Raw genomic sequence first — 16,492 nt, forward strand, 5'->3', positions numbered from 1 at the left:
TCTTCTTCATCTTCTTCTTCGTTAGCTTCTGTAGCCCCTTCTCCAAATCTAGCTTTCGGTTTCTTGATCAATCTATCCTTTTTCTTGATTGTGGAGGAAGTTATCAATTGCATCTCAAATTTTGACCTAACTACAATAAAAGTACCAAAAGGCTTTGCACTCTTACCAATATCTTCTACAAGCAATGTTGTTATTGTTGTAGATATCTTATCAATATTTATCTCATAACCAAGTGGCCTCAACCATCTTACCCTTGGTATAGTTGCTTGAATGTAAGTGAAATCAATATCTACTAAGAAGAAAAAGTCATTTATATGTTCCTCCACAAGTGAGACTGGTATCCTTGGTCTCTGTTTCATTAACTTCTTAAAATATTTGAAGTAACTTCTCATAATGGTCTCAAATTTTGTTCCCATTTGCTCAATATACTCATTGATTTGCACTACCACTGACCTATTGGTTTTCCATCTAACCTTTCCAAAGGAGGGGAACTCATTCTATACATAGAAGAGTAAACATATTAAAATTTATCCAAATTTGTATTGAGCACTCTTGGATCTCCTTATTTCTCCTAGGTTATCCATAATTTGTTGCAGTTGCAGTTTTGCTAGATCATAGGTATGATCCTTTACAATTTTCTACCCAACATCTACTACAATAACAGGAACACTGTAGAGTCTATTAGATTGGTAAAATTAGTGAGAAATGACTCTAACAACAAAGTCAACAAGAGGATCCTTGATGCTATCTATTGTCATCCATATTTTGTTCCATTTAGCCCCTATGTTCTTCTCTATGGCTTCTTTGGAATCACTACTTAGGGTTTTAGGCCATTCTAGGGTTGGATACCTGGTTACCCTTTGAATAATCCTTTTTGATATTTTAATTGGTCCATCCTCTAACCATGAGCATCCATCATGTATCCTACTGAGTACAATTCTAATCCATTCAGTCTTAAATATAATAGGGAAATCTAGGGCACGGGTTAAGTCCTTCTTCTCAACAATTTGAAACTCTTCTTTCAGTACCCCATTTTTACATAGTCTATCATGCGCTTCCTGAATCTCCATGTCTCCAATAGCACAAATTTTGCAGTTATAACATGTTCACACATCTTGTACCATTACAACCTTTAGTGGAATTATGGACAAGGCTCCAATAGGGTCATTTTTGTAGATAACCTCAGGGATTGGTCTAAATTTGAGTTGCTTGATTTCATTACTTACTAACTAAACCTCAAATGACTTCTTTTCCTGGGGCTTCCTAGAGCTATAGGCCATTTTTTTAATCGAGGGTTTTAAATCATAGAAATAGCTTGACTGTGTAGCTCGACACAAGTATAAATACCTTGAATCAATGATATGGTGTTGAATCTATGTTAGAATATGCTCAAATCCAACAAACTCTACTTGGAGGTCATTTCTACACTCTTCTCATTCTTGCTTTATGATCGTGATAATTAAAAATGAGTGAAAGTTCAACCTTATACCCATTGTTTCATAGCATTTAATGTTTAATGCTTGTACAACTACCCACTCGGCTCCTTAAGTAATTCTGCTTTACTCAACTTCCATTGATTTTCCAACACTCGGCATACACTAGAGTTTTCTTTCTCAGCAACACGATAAATTTTTTAACATTGCATCTTTATTTATGTTGATCTTATCCTTTCAAGTACTGACTTAGTCTTGGAACTAATGGATGATAATGCATTAAATATCAGTCCCACACTTCTTCTTTTACTTAGTTTGATGAAGTGTGACCACTTGACCTTTTAGGTGAAGTGATCCCTCCATTGGATGTGTTGCTTCCATCTCTTCTTTTCCATTTTCTATTTCTCTCTCCTCTAATGTGTTCAACATCAACTTTTCCTTTCCCTTTGTTGAAATCAAAGTTGGGTGCCTTTGACTTAGTTGGGCAATACTTGCTGATGTGTCCTATCTTTAGACAACTGAAACAAATAGTTTGACTCAACCACCTATTTTAGTTGCCACTAAAGTGTATTCTTATGTAGTTCTTAGGGACGTGTCCATATTCTTGACAGTAGTGACAGCTCTGCCTAGTGTTGTAGTCCTAATTGTAGTGATGCCCATGGGTATTTGTCTTTGCTGATTGGTTTGGTGACCACATAAGCTTTGACGTGCATTTAAAGGCTCTATGTCCATACTTCTAGAAATTTTAATAGTGACCTTAAAATCTTGGTGTTCTTATGGTTCTAGTCCTGCAGTCATGTGCCTAATGTCCTTTCTTATTACACTTGTGACAGTGACCCATGTTCTTATGTTTGTCATGCTAATTGACATTCTTGCTTCAGCACACATTAGAGGTATTTCTTTTTTTACCATAGAAATGACAAGTGAGTTTAGTGTTCTTATCTTTGTCACTTCTTTCTTTTACAGTCTTGGATGACTCTTCTTCTTTAGTGCTAGTGTATCCTAGTCCTGAAGTATCATTGTTGGATCTTGGTGATTTGAGTAGTTGCTCAAAGTAATTGATAGCTTCATTAGGTTTGTTGAAGCTTTCTACAATCTCCTTCTAAGGTAATTTTTCTATTGTTCATTTTGTGTCTTCAGTATGGAGATCTCAATGTCCTTGACATTTAGCTCATGATGTGCATTCATCATCTGGCTTAAGGTGTCTAGTTGCAAGTTGGAAACTCTTGCAATCTAAATTGACTTTTTGTCTAGTTTTTTAGCAAGGCTTCTCTTGTCATCTTTTATCATAGCCTTATCTTCAATGGCTCTCTTCTTCTATTCAGTCACTTCAGAAAGCATCATGGCTTGTGATTCTTGCTCAATGTTGAGAGATCTAATCTCTTCTACTTGAGCTCTATTCTTCTCCATTAGGTTTGCAATTGTTGTATCAAACTCCTTGGAATCTCCATTGGAAAACACTTTTGACGTATCAATCTCCTTGTATTGTGTATCATTCTCAGCTATGGTAGTCTCTCTTCTTCTCTTTAGGGATTTCCTCAATTCTTCCCTAGCTTCTTCCAGAGAATGTAGAATGAGATGTATTTCAATCTCTTGGTTCTCTATGATATTCCCTAGCTTGTAGACATCTATTTTTGGATCTTTTCTTCAAGCTATAAGGCTTCTCCTTGTAAGAACTAATGCTCTAATACCGATTTTTGGAGTTCAAAAGTGGAAAGATTTACTTCTGAGGGGGTGGGGGGTGGTGAATCAAAAGTAACAAAATTTAACCTCCAAAACTTTTAACTAAAATCAATCAAATTCATGTAGCATATCTAAAAAATATGAAAGTAAAGACATGCATGAAAATAGATAACACAAGGTTTGATCACCCATAAACCCTCCAAAATGAGAAGGTAAGACTAGGGTGGGGATGACACACACAACTTATCACTACATCAATATGTAATTGATTATGGTTACAATGTTTTGACCATCATCAATGGTTTTCCCTGTGAGAGGCCTACCCTATTAAAGGCTCAACACCATGTTAAAAGTGCACTTGTCTAAAGGATTTTACAAACATTCACTTAGAATGTCACCTTGTTAAAGGATTTACAATATGGTTGCTAAACCAACCTATCATCATAGGATTTTCATTCTCCTAATACAATGATTACAAAGTATAGTAGAATTCTTGACCTGATTACTTACAACCTTCTGTTGCTAATTTCAGATCAATGTTCCATCCCTTCTACTTTGATCCTTGTTGATTTGATATGTCTCTATTCAAAGTATTGATGCTTTATTTTTCTTAATTGATCTGCCAATTCCCCTGTTTCACTAAGTCACCTTTACTCTTTTGGTCTTCACTCAATCCCATTCTATAATTCACTCTTCTCAACTCTTTGAATCATGAGGATTTGTCCTTCTTAAAAAGGTTTCGTGACTTAGGGTTTGGTATGAATCTATGGTTGAGATTCATCCATTTTGCCTCTTTAGCTTTCGAATTATTTTATTGGTTGCATGCAAAATACATAGGAAATTTAAAAGATTTGTTCTTATCTTTTAGAATTTAAAATCTGTCTAATAGCTATCATGCAACATGATTTACCTCTGAGTTTGTGAAGGCACAAACTTATGCAACAATACAGTGTCACTTGGCACTTACTGATTGCTGATGCTTAGCACTTGATAATTAGTAATGCTCCACACATATAGGAATTTTTTCTTTCCTAGCACCTATACTTTACTTTATCTTTCTCAGCACTCATAGTTCACTTGGTACATATAGTGACTTGACATCTATTGTCACTTGGTAGTTGAAACTTGCTTGGCACTATCTGTCTACTCGGCATCTAAATAGCTCAGTACCTGTTGGATTTCTAGCTCGGCATATACTATAGCTCGACATCTATATCATATTGGGCATCAAATCAAAAAATTCCTTAAGTGTGTTGACACTCAATTGTCAAAACCAATCTGAAACCAACACCATGATTCACTTCTTTCAATTTTTCTTTCATTTGATCTTCTTGTATATTGTTGATGCCTTCAAACCCTCACATTCTAAACAAATTACAAAAATATATTTTTCCAAATCTCACTCTCATATTTTTTTTACCAAATATTCATAGGAATTTGTATGACTAAACATGAACAAAAATCTAATTCACAAGAAAAAAATAGTAGAAACTCTAGAGGGAATCACCAAAATTTATTTTTGAAAAATGGGGAACTTCAAGTTCTTGGCAAAATGCATCCATATTACAACAATAGACTTGATTTTAGTGGCTGCATGAAAGAGAAAAAATAAACACACTATTTATTTCACTGAGTTAAGCATATGCTAGCTTATAAAAAATACCTTTCACGGCCCAAGGATCAAAATATGGTTTGATATCATGTTGAAAAATTGGAGATATAGAACACTAAACTGCTATATCAAAAAGAATCATAAAGAAAGAAAAGAAAACTCATTTTATTATTTCATAAATCTCTATATTAACCATGATACATCGATTGTGGATATGCCTTTACTCTATAGAAGATCTTAGTAGCTAAACTAGAATAAAAAATTTCTATGCTTCAAATATGTGGATGGTTGCATGAGACTAGGACTCAGTCTACAAGAGGACATTTCCATATATTACCAATATTGAAGGCAACATGTCACATTATCTATAGTTAATTTATAATAGCATGGTGACATGTGAGCCGAGCATAAATTCTTCCAATACATGTAAAAAATATATATTTTTCTTCATGCAATAACTATAAGTAGTTAACTATGAGGTAAGCACTACAAATTTAAATGTATTTCCTCTGCATCATGTTTAGATTGATGAATCTAATGGTCACAGATAAAGATGTAAATATCAAGCCTATGAAATAGTCCATAGATCAAATGACATAGTTGTGCCATCCTTCAAGAATGAGCTATAGTGAGAGCTTTAAAACTATGCATAGGAAGATGTTGGAGGAATTTCATAAAGAACAAAGCTTGCAAAAGCTCTCTAAAGTAATCATGCCAAGTGTTTGATCAAATACAAGCATGTATGGAGTATTTAATGGGCTTGTCCGATAGAATTTAGATAGAATATTAGCTGACACATGTTAGATATTGAGGCATATAAATGGTTTGCCAAAAATGCCTCAAAGGCATGTGGATATGCTTATTTGAACATTTAATGCTCAATGGATAACAAACCATTGAATATGATCAACACAATGGAAGATATGTATGCCAAATCTATTCATACCATTATGTTATCCTTTGCATTATTCAAAGAATTACAATGAATACAAGAACATGATGCTATTAGTAAATGTAGATGGAAAGCTATCTTAATGAAGTCAATAATGTGTCTATACACTCAACATAGTTTTTCTAATTATAATTTTGTAAATTGTGACCATGGTATTTTTTGGTGAGAGAGTAATCATTTGACTATTTTTTTGGCAAATTCTAGGGTACAAATTAACCTAGGAAAATTATAAGCTACAAATTAACCTAGTAAAAATTGCAAAAAAAAAGGTATTATTTACTCAATAGTTTTTTTATAAAGTCTATAAATATGAGATAATTTGTAATGTAAAAGGGGGAACTTTATGTAGGTGAAATGCTAAATAAATTTGTAACTTGGGACTTTTGGATTTTCTTTATACGTTCAGTATTCTTAACCTTTTATATTGTAAAGAAAATAATGAAGACCTCATTTAGTTGTATTCCTCTAATATGTTCGATATTTATTAGATCACTTACCTCTCATATATTGAGTCAGATATATTTTTTGTAATTGATCAATCTAAGACTTTCTATTGTATGTATTGAATTTGATAAAATGTATTCAATTTATGGTATCTTGTTATGAATATATTTGACTAACATATCTTGTTTATGTCAAGGTATGTCATTCATGTTTTTTCATCATTACATTTGTCTATTTAACATCCCCTTATAATCATTTATCCACTGGGGAGTTCCACTTGATTTGTGTAGGCTTATCAATGAGATTTTTTGTATTCATTTTGTTTAATTCTATGAGTTCCCCTTTTGTACTTTAAGGTGAAAAGTACACAAAAATAAAAATTATACACCCATCATACAAGGGAGCTGCCCTCTTAAATGGGCAAGAATTTTTTAATTTCAAAGCAATTAGTTTTAGTCTCTACAACAGTTGGCACATTTATCACTTTTCATAGGGTGAATAGGGTCAATTTTCAAGATAATTTCACAATGACAAATCTGTTTACTAGTATACCCACCTTATATTTTGGGGATGAACTTATGCATTATAAAATCATTGAATTATAGCATTCTACATTACTTCTTTTCCATAGACTTGCATTGAAGATTAATCTTATTTAGTTTTTGTGAACTATTGTCAGTCAATTTAGCATATGTGTTCATCAGATAATAGTTTTTCCAATATCAACTTTACATGATTATTTTAGTCAAAATTTTAGTGAAACATCAATCCCTTAACTAAATATCTTCTCTTTTGTTTTCATATTAATTTTTATGCAATATCTTCCCTTAACTAAATATGAATTAGTTATGCAAGGTCTAAATGTACAAATAAAACTTTTCAATGCTTAGTACACCCATATTCATAAAACCTTGCCATGCATGCATCCATTAGATCATACAATACTTAAACTTTGTAGGTTACTGTCTTAGGTAAAAATAACTTTGCAAAAATGTAAACATAAAACATAACACATTTAATAACACATTTGACATGAGAATTTTACGTGGAAACCCGATTTGGGAAAAACCACCAATAGCATGCTACTAATTCTCAGTCTTCTGAAGAGATGCCCTGTCAAAGGCTAACCATATTAAAGGTTATAATACACACTATTAAATGTGACCTATTAGAGGATTTCAATCACCTTTTTAGGAGTGATCCTTGTTAGAGGACTTTAGACCATTCACTTAGAATGTCACCTAGTTAAATGATTTACAAATGATTGTTAAGTCAACCATAATCTCAAAAATTTACTCTAGATTGATATAATGATTAGAAAGTAACAGTAAGGCTTGATCTAATAACAAATTACAACTCACTTGCATATTATAGATCTTTGTTTTAACTGCTATTCTACTTGGCATTTACACACTTCAAATTTGATAGCTTGTTCATACTCCAAGAATTTGTAGAATTAATCCTTCTTGCTTTGCATCCTAACAATAGTCTCTTTAGGTCAACCACTGAAGGAAGCAATAACCTAGACTCCTTGTCTTCCCTAGGTTCTCAAACATGAATACCATTTCTTCTAACCAACTATCTCTATATGTAGAGAATTAAGATCTTTTTCCACTTAACCATAATCATCCATTTTAGGTTTAGGTATGATTAGGTAGGATTCAATGAATCTACCCAACTTTTTATTTGAGTCCCTTCTACAAACTTCTACCACAATCTTCCTTGAATTTTCCTCAAAATAGTTTACCTTGATTTTTATGCCACTAGATCATCATAGTTAACTTCCACTTCATTCACATAATTCAAGAAAAAAAATAGCCAACACTGATTCATCAAATATTTGATTAAACTCATTTACTAGCACTTGACATCAACATGCTATCGCTCAGCTTCTATACTATTCTTTCTCTTGGCTAGCACTAGTTGACTCGGTGAACACTAAAGTTTATTAATGCTTGGCATCAACTAAACTTTACTTGGCATATACTGACAATCACTCTGCTTGCACTATTTTTGATTTTTGCTTGACAAGGATTTTTTTTTTAAACTTAGCTTCTACTGACTTCTACTTAGCTTGCACTAACTTCTCAACAAGGTTCAGTAGACACTTTTCACACTTGATCTTCTTCCATTCTTAACTTGAGTAGTCTTTCATTTTAGACTTTAAGTGCATAAACAATGCACTATAGAATCAATGTATTACTTGGTCTTAATGCTTCTTTTACATACTAAATAACTCAACCTTTCACTAGGTGCTATTTTTATCTCCTCTTCTCAAATCCTTTTCATCAATCAACTAAATGATAGCTTTTACGCCAAAAAGCAATTGTCTTAGCAACAGGTAGCAGGTTTGACATCATTGACAAAATAATGATTGTTCCATTACAAATTCTTCACTTCAAAATAATCTTATATCAACTATATATATATATATATATATATATATATATATATATATATATATAAGTTTTTTATTTATTAAAATTATATGGTCTTTCTTTATTTTATTACAAATTATAATTTGTTTTCAGTATACAATTTTTTTCTTTAATGATTATGAATGGGGTTGATGTCCTTCATTTTGTTATTAACTTGAGATCCTTTTTAAAAGAGCAATAAATTTGAATGTAAACTTTATTTTTATTTATTAAAAGGATTACCTCTAGCCTCTTATATTGAGTTAGCCAAACTATACAAACAAGCATCTATATCCACAACATGGTTTAAGACTCTATGTAGATAGAAAGACAATGCCACCTTACAAATGGTTTAAATGCTAAAAGTGATTAAAATACTTATAAATAATATTTTAATTATTTTTACTCAATTTGTACATTAAATAGTTTCAAAATCTTTCTTTTTTTCCACCTTCTAAATAAAATAGGTGGGATACAAGAGAAAAATAGTATATTCTAAACATACCAACATAAGCATCAATATTTTCTTGACTATCCAAAAATCATTTCAGATATTCTAGTATATACTTTGGAATTTTAATTACTTTATATATACTTTGGAATTTTAATTACTTTAACCCAATGTTGATGAAATCAAAATAATAAATTTATAGTTTTGAATGAGTTAAGGTGGTCAGACATGATAAATTTTTTATTCCAAACATGTTCAAGTAGAAAATTCAAATTTTACTATTTGCATGGAATAAAAATTCAAAAAATAAATATGCTTCACATTTGAGTATGATTCTACTTCTTAGATTTAAAATATTAAACAAAAAAATTATCATTTGATTATGATTACGGTGGTTAGACATAAACCTACTTCTTCTTTCCTAAAAATTTTAGTACTTTTGTGTTCAAATTAAAAAATTTGACCAATTAAATTATTATTTTATTAGAAATGGGCTAGCATCTTAGAAACTACATTCAATTTACTACATATTCTATTCTTAATTTTTTTAAATATAACGTTCATAACTAGTTCAAGATTTCACATCAAGTTGACTGACATTGATGTCCTAATTTTTTATTGCCACCTAAGGCCATAGTTTGGCCCACCATGACCCTTCACATACCCTCATACAATAACTATATGCACTATATCTCAATTTTCAGTTTGCATTACAAACACATGATCTTACTAATCATAACCACGATATACCACAAGGACATAACCTTTCCTTTATACCAAGTCCTAAAGAATAAGTATTGATTTGGCCGTGAGGCTTTCCCAATTTACAATATTAATATAGGACAATCTTCAGATATTATAATACATGTTACACCATAATTTTACATCTTTTCAAGATTACAGGAAAATTATCAACTTGCAATCTTTATAAATTTTAATAATATATTTTGATTAGTCCCTCTTTGCCAAGGTATCTAAAACATGTATTCAATGTTTTTCTTATTCTACTTAAGAAGATTCCATCTCCATGAGGAGATGGAATCAAATCAACAATAATCATTTTTCATAATGCTATATGAAATCTGCCTCTAATAAAATCCCCATATATCTATCCAGACTTCATATTTTTGCATGTTGTATTAGCTGGGGCATGTAGACATACTATAAAACATTATCCCAAGTGCACATAAACTGATCTTCAACTCTAAAACCACTCTAAACACTTCTTCCTTTGTAACTTTTTCAGCCTTTAAAGAATAAAAAGTCTATTGACATTATTGATAGTTAATATCATGAATGCAACCTATAATAATTGAATAATGTCTCCAACAATGCTAATATAATATCCTGATATAGTACAAGGTAGGAGAATCCACCAAAAAAATGTCCTAGCTCCAAAAAAAACCACATAGTGGAAGATAAATAATAACACATAGATTTGGATCCAAACAATGCCAATTCTCATGATAGAATCATAATATTTATATACAACATGCATAGTTGCAAGGCCTTCAAGGTTATGGTGAAATAAAAAACAATTATAGAAGAAGTTATCAAAACCCTGGAAAAATCCAACCACTAGCTAGCCCAAATCCACCATCTAGTAGAGAACTCCATGAAGAATCTAAACTTGTGCTTACAAGAAGCCAAGAAAGCTTCTTGTTTCCCAAGTGACACTTAGGTACTAGCTTTGTTAAAATTTTCTCCTCTAAGACACTCCATGATAAATGAATATCACTCTAGACTCCATATGACCTCTACTTATACTAAACCAAGCCACAAGTCAACCTATCAAGTTTTATGGAACAAAAACTTGCTTTAAATTAACCCGAAAGCCACAGGTTGACTTCCAACAAATATTAAATACATGAAATAACTAAATACATAGGACAAGCCCCATGTTGATAATGGATAACTCATTCATAAGACCAAATAAGAATATACACACTTAGAAATAGTGTAGTATCTAGTGATCCAAATCTAAGAGTGTATATGCCAATTCCCTTTGATCAAACCTCACCAATAAAATATCTAAAGTTTGTCCATGATATCAGGAATATGCGACCAATAATCACCAAAATGACTCTAACTTCAAACTTGATGCATACTTAGGAAAAGATTCCCCAATATTTTTGGAACACAACCCAAAATATGAAAACCACAAGGTCCACCAAAATCCAAGCTAGATGATCTTGCATCAGACTCGTTAGGTAGATACAAAAGTGAATCTCACACTTTAATGCCAAAAGAGATATTTGAAACTAACTTCATATTCACTAGAGGATTCTAATTCATTTTATATTAAAGAATAAATATGCACATCAACTGTCTTTTGTTCATCCATTCTAACATCATACTCAAAAGAAACTTAACAACCCAATAAACATGCACACTTCTAGGAACAAACTGAACATAATACATAACCAACAAATCTTGCAACTGATCACAACCAATAATAGTAGCATCTACAAACATGAAATCCATGTTAGAAACAAAATCTAGCTTAAATCTCAAATCATAAATATGTAAACTAAAATCCGCATTAAGAGAAATATATAAATCCTCAACCATGTCAACCAGAAGTAGCTCCACATCAGGGTATGTGTAGGATCATGGTCAAACAAACTATGCTCTTAAGTGGAAATACAAAATTAGAAAATTAGGGTTATGTCAACTTGACATGCCATTGTCTACTTGTTATCAACTTTCTATCAAAAAGTTGAAAAAAAAAGAATATCTAGGAAATTGAATTTAGTTTCTAAAATACTAGGCTTTATATGGAAAAAATAAAAATTGATTCATCAAAATTTTGAATTTTAATGCAATCATACAAAAAATTTAGGGCAAAACTAGGAAGTAGTGTATGTCTAACCACCTTAATCAAAATAAAAGGATAATATTTTTAAATAATATTCTACATAGCAGAAGTAGACTCATGCCTAGATGTGACAAATATTTTTGGGTATTTTTATTCTAAATAAATAGAGAATTATTAATTTTATACATTAGTATTTTTGGAATGAAAAATATCTCGTGTCTAACCACCTTAACTAATTTAAAACTCTACAAAATTTAATTTTTCATATTTTTCCCTTATTAATGCTTAATGGAATTCTACAATGACAAAATGGGTGGAGCGGGACTGGGATGGTGTGAACGTGTTAATGCTAACATTTATGTTTTATATTAAATTTGACAACCATCTACATGTCAAAAATCTTAATATAAATTGTAAATGCTGTATATTTTTAAAAAGTAATATACAATATATAAGCTTTGGAAATAATTATTATTATCATAGAAATTCAAATACCAAAACATGATTGCAAAAAATAAATAGAGATACAAAGAAATAACAATTATTTTAGATGTATTAAATTAAATTTTGATCATTTTCTAATAGATATCTATCAAAATTTCCTTAGATAGTTTTATTTAAGATATTTATACTAGTAGTAGAAGAAGCATAGAGTGTGATACATCTTTTGGATTTCAAAAAATTTGTACCATTTGAAATTTATAATTGTTTTTCAAGAAGTGTGTCAATCAACACTTTATACATAATTCCATTACAAAATAAGTAATAATTACTTATTAAACTCATAATTTGACAAAAATTACATTTATAGAAAGCTAAGAACATTCTTAAAAAATCCTTTTCATTTAATCAAATTTTGGTGAAAACAAAAGTCATCAACTACATGTTTGAAGTACAAAACACACAAGAACAAGCCAAAAATACATTTTAGAGACATTTTTAAAGTTGACCATATAGGGTGGGCATCAAAAGATATGGTAGGCCTAATAAAGGTATTAATTATTTTCATTTATTATCATGATGGGTGGGAAAAAAGTTGGAATAGATTTTGAAATACTTTGAGACATTTCAAACCTACATATTTTTCAAATCACCTCTTTTTGGCACACCATGGTCCTGCACATACCCATCAGGAACATATAGATCCAATTCAATAGTATAAGATAGATCCTCACCCACATCAACAACTAGTGAATCCACACAAACAACATACAAATCCACATAAGTAGAAACAATAGAGTCCTCAACCATATAAGAAGAGACATGTGATTGCAAAAACATATCCACATCAACAATAATATGGAAATCCAAACCAACCATATCAATAGTAAATTGTACATCTTGAATCATCTCAATAGTAACTTTTGAATTTAGATCCATATACAAAACCATATGAAAATCCTCATCAATATGTAAATTACTATAGTAAAAAATCTCATCATCCACAATAAGAAGCTCCATGATTTCCATATCAAACATAACCACTTAAATATTAAATAAAATCTTCTTTCAAGTCTTAACAAGGTTTGGAGATTCTTTGGTAAGATTAGGTATCTTAGTGATAACCAAAAGTTTCTTTGTAGGTTTCATATTCTAGATTTCACAAAGTATTCAACAAAACCAACCACACATATCTCTTTATCTTCATTGAAATCATCCTTTACCTTTTCCTCAATAGCAAAGTTTCTTCTCCTCTAAACAATCTTCTTAACCAATTAGACTACTCTTGCTATGTTCAGTAAACTCTTACTCCAATAGCATACAAATTTCTTCTCCTTATCTTTAAATCATTTAGAAAAACCAACATCCACCCAAGAAAATACCTAAATTATCTTTGTCTCCACCACATCATGGAGATTTGCAATCATCCCAAGGTCCAATCTTCTTGGATGCATATTCCAAGATTTTTGCAAACCCTCAATAATAAATATCCAACTAGATCCAACCTTCACTTAACAAGATCAACCTTTCATCATCACAACCATCTCTTCAGATGAAAACCCAAGTCAAAACCATGACCTACCACCTCATAACAAAGATATCTAAGACTCCAAAAAGAACAATCTAGTATAAGATCAAATTCTTCTCCAAGCTTCTCCTAACAATTAAATAAACTACCAACTCTGATACCACTTGATGTAGGAAAAGGATGGAGAATCCCCCATGGAGATGTCCTAACCCCCAACAAATAACCACATAGTAGAATATAAATAATAACATTGTAATTGAGATCTAACCTTGCAAGATCCAAACACTAGCTATCCTAGATCCACCATTTGTTAGAGAGCTCCAAGAAGAATCTAAAAAATTTCTCATAAGCCACCAAGACAACTTCTTGTTTCCCAAGCCACACTTAGCTACTAGCTTTTCTAACCTTTTCTCCTCTCATCTACTCTGTGTTGAATGAATATCACTCTAGACTATGTAAAACCCTCTAACTATACTAAACCAAGCCACAAGTTAGCCTAGAAAGTTACATTAAGTAAATTATCACATTAAAATTTATCCTTAATCCATAAGTTAGCTTGCAAAAAACATTAAATTCATGAAATAACTAAATACTTAGGACATGCCCCAAGTTCACAATGCATAACTAACTCATAATACCAAATGAAATTATGCGTACATAGACATAGGTCCATGTGCCATCCAATAGAAAACATACCAATTCCCTCACATCAAATTTCATGAATATCATCTACAATGTTTGTCCAAGAAATCAGAAATACATGACTAATAGTCACAAAAGGGCTTTGACTCCATGATGATAACTCCAAACTCTATGAATACTTAGAGAAAGGTTTCCAAATATGTTTCAAGCACAACCCAAACTAGAAAAACCAAAAGGTCTACAAAAAAAAAAAGCTAGATGATCCAACATCATGTCCCATAGGAATATCATCAAAACTCATGCTAATAGACTCCCCTTTGGCATTCATGGAAAATATCTAAGTTCTATGAATATCAAATATAGTTATTCCTTGTCTAGCAGTTCTTTGCTATTCATGCCACTCATAAATGGTTTTCATGTATATACCTCTCCCCTATTGATTTCAATTAAAAAGGTATCATTATGTCAATTATCAAAGTTTAATCATTTCCAAATTAATATGTTCAAGCTCTAGTGTCCTAAGATGCTATTAAATACCAATACCAAGAGTCCTTGATGAATAATTTCAATACATAGATGCTCCCCTATCAAGATGATCATCAAACATACACTCTAGATAAGAATAGTCCTCTACTACTACTTGGATTGATGCAATATCTACATCAACTACTCTAATGTAGGTTGGAGCATAACCACAAGCATCCTCTCAAGAACTCGAATATGTCCTTAGCCACATGTTTTTTGAATATGTTTGCTAGCTTCTCCTTATGCTGAACTTTTCCAATTTGATTTCTTTCTTTGTAACTCCCGCTCTTAAAAAGTGATACTTTACATATGTATGCATTGTCTTTGAATGTAAACTTGGATTCATTGACATACTCATTCTACTTGTATTATCAAAATATATGATAATAGGTTTAGTAAAATATATTCAATATTCTTTAGCATCTCTTGTATCGAAATAATTTGGTTGGAATTATTTTCCACTACTTCATACTCTACCCTAATGTACTATATGAAATGAAATCCTTTTTTCTTTCTTAGCATAGAAAACAATCTTCCTCCAAACAAGAATTCTCTGCCACTAGTTTTTTTCTATTATCTACACTTCATGTTATATCAATATGAGTGTATGAAAATTTAATGTAAAATCAACTGATCCATAAATCAAAATTAGGCGTGCCTTTCAAATATCTAAAAAACATTTTAACTAATGCATAGTGTGTCTTTGGGTAAAAGAACAAACCTATTTGACCCTTTTGTAAAGGAAAAGGCTAACAAAAGTATAATTGTTCACATTCAATGACATAAAATTGGTATTATTAATTTAAAAATGAAAATGAAGTAAACCAATGAAATGTATAGAAATGGATGAAGTTTAGGACTATAATTTTTAATAATTATTTGGAATAAGAATTGATATATTTTCCTAATTTTTATAGACAATTTTTTAGATGTTAAAAAATGCTAAAAATTAGGGGTCTAGTTCCCACAACAAAGTTGTATGGAAATAAACTTATTTCCTTTTGATTTTAGAGTGTGATATATATAACATATATAGTTAGAACAATCAAAAATAAAAATTATCTTTAGACCTATATTTTCTCTTTTATAATGACTCAAGTTTCAACTCCCCTAAAATCGATAGTTTTCATCTCCCACCACATTTTTCAAAACAAATCTATTCTAACCTTTAGAAAAATTATGTATTCTAGAAGAGGAATCTCTTCTATAGAATGCCATATAATTTTTAATTTTTTTAATATATTTTTCTTTCTCAAAATCAACATCTTTTCAAGTGTTAAAATACGTGCTTGTAGAATTTTTTAATTACAATATACTATATTTAAATAAAACACTATAAAGTCTATATGAGAATATTCTTGACTCTGAGCTCTATAAAATGGTGTTTATTTGTTATTAAAAAAAAATCATAAAAATAGTAAGAGTTATTGAATCGCTACTTTTCTAAAAAAAATTGTATCTCTCTAGTAATCAAATGCAAACTACTATAAAACATGCATTTAATAGATATTTTCAATTGAAAAAGTGTGAGACCATATATAACTTG

Source organism: Cupressus sempervirens, chromosome 7 (genome assembly GCF_028749045.1).
Source record: "Cupressus sempervirens isolate cs-2001-9-10 chromosome 7, ASM2874904v1, whole genome shotgun sequence".
NCBI lineage: Eukaryota > Viridiplantae > Streptophyta > Pinopsida > Cupressales > Cupressaceae > Cupressus > Cupressus sempervirens.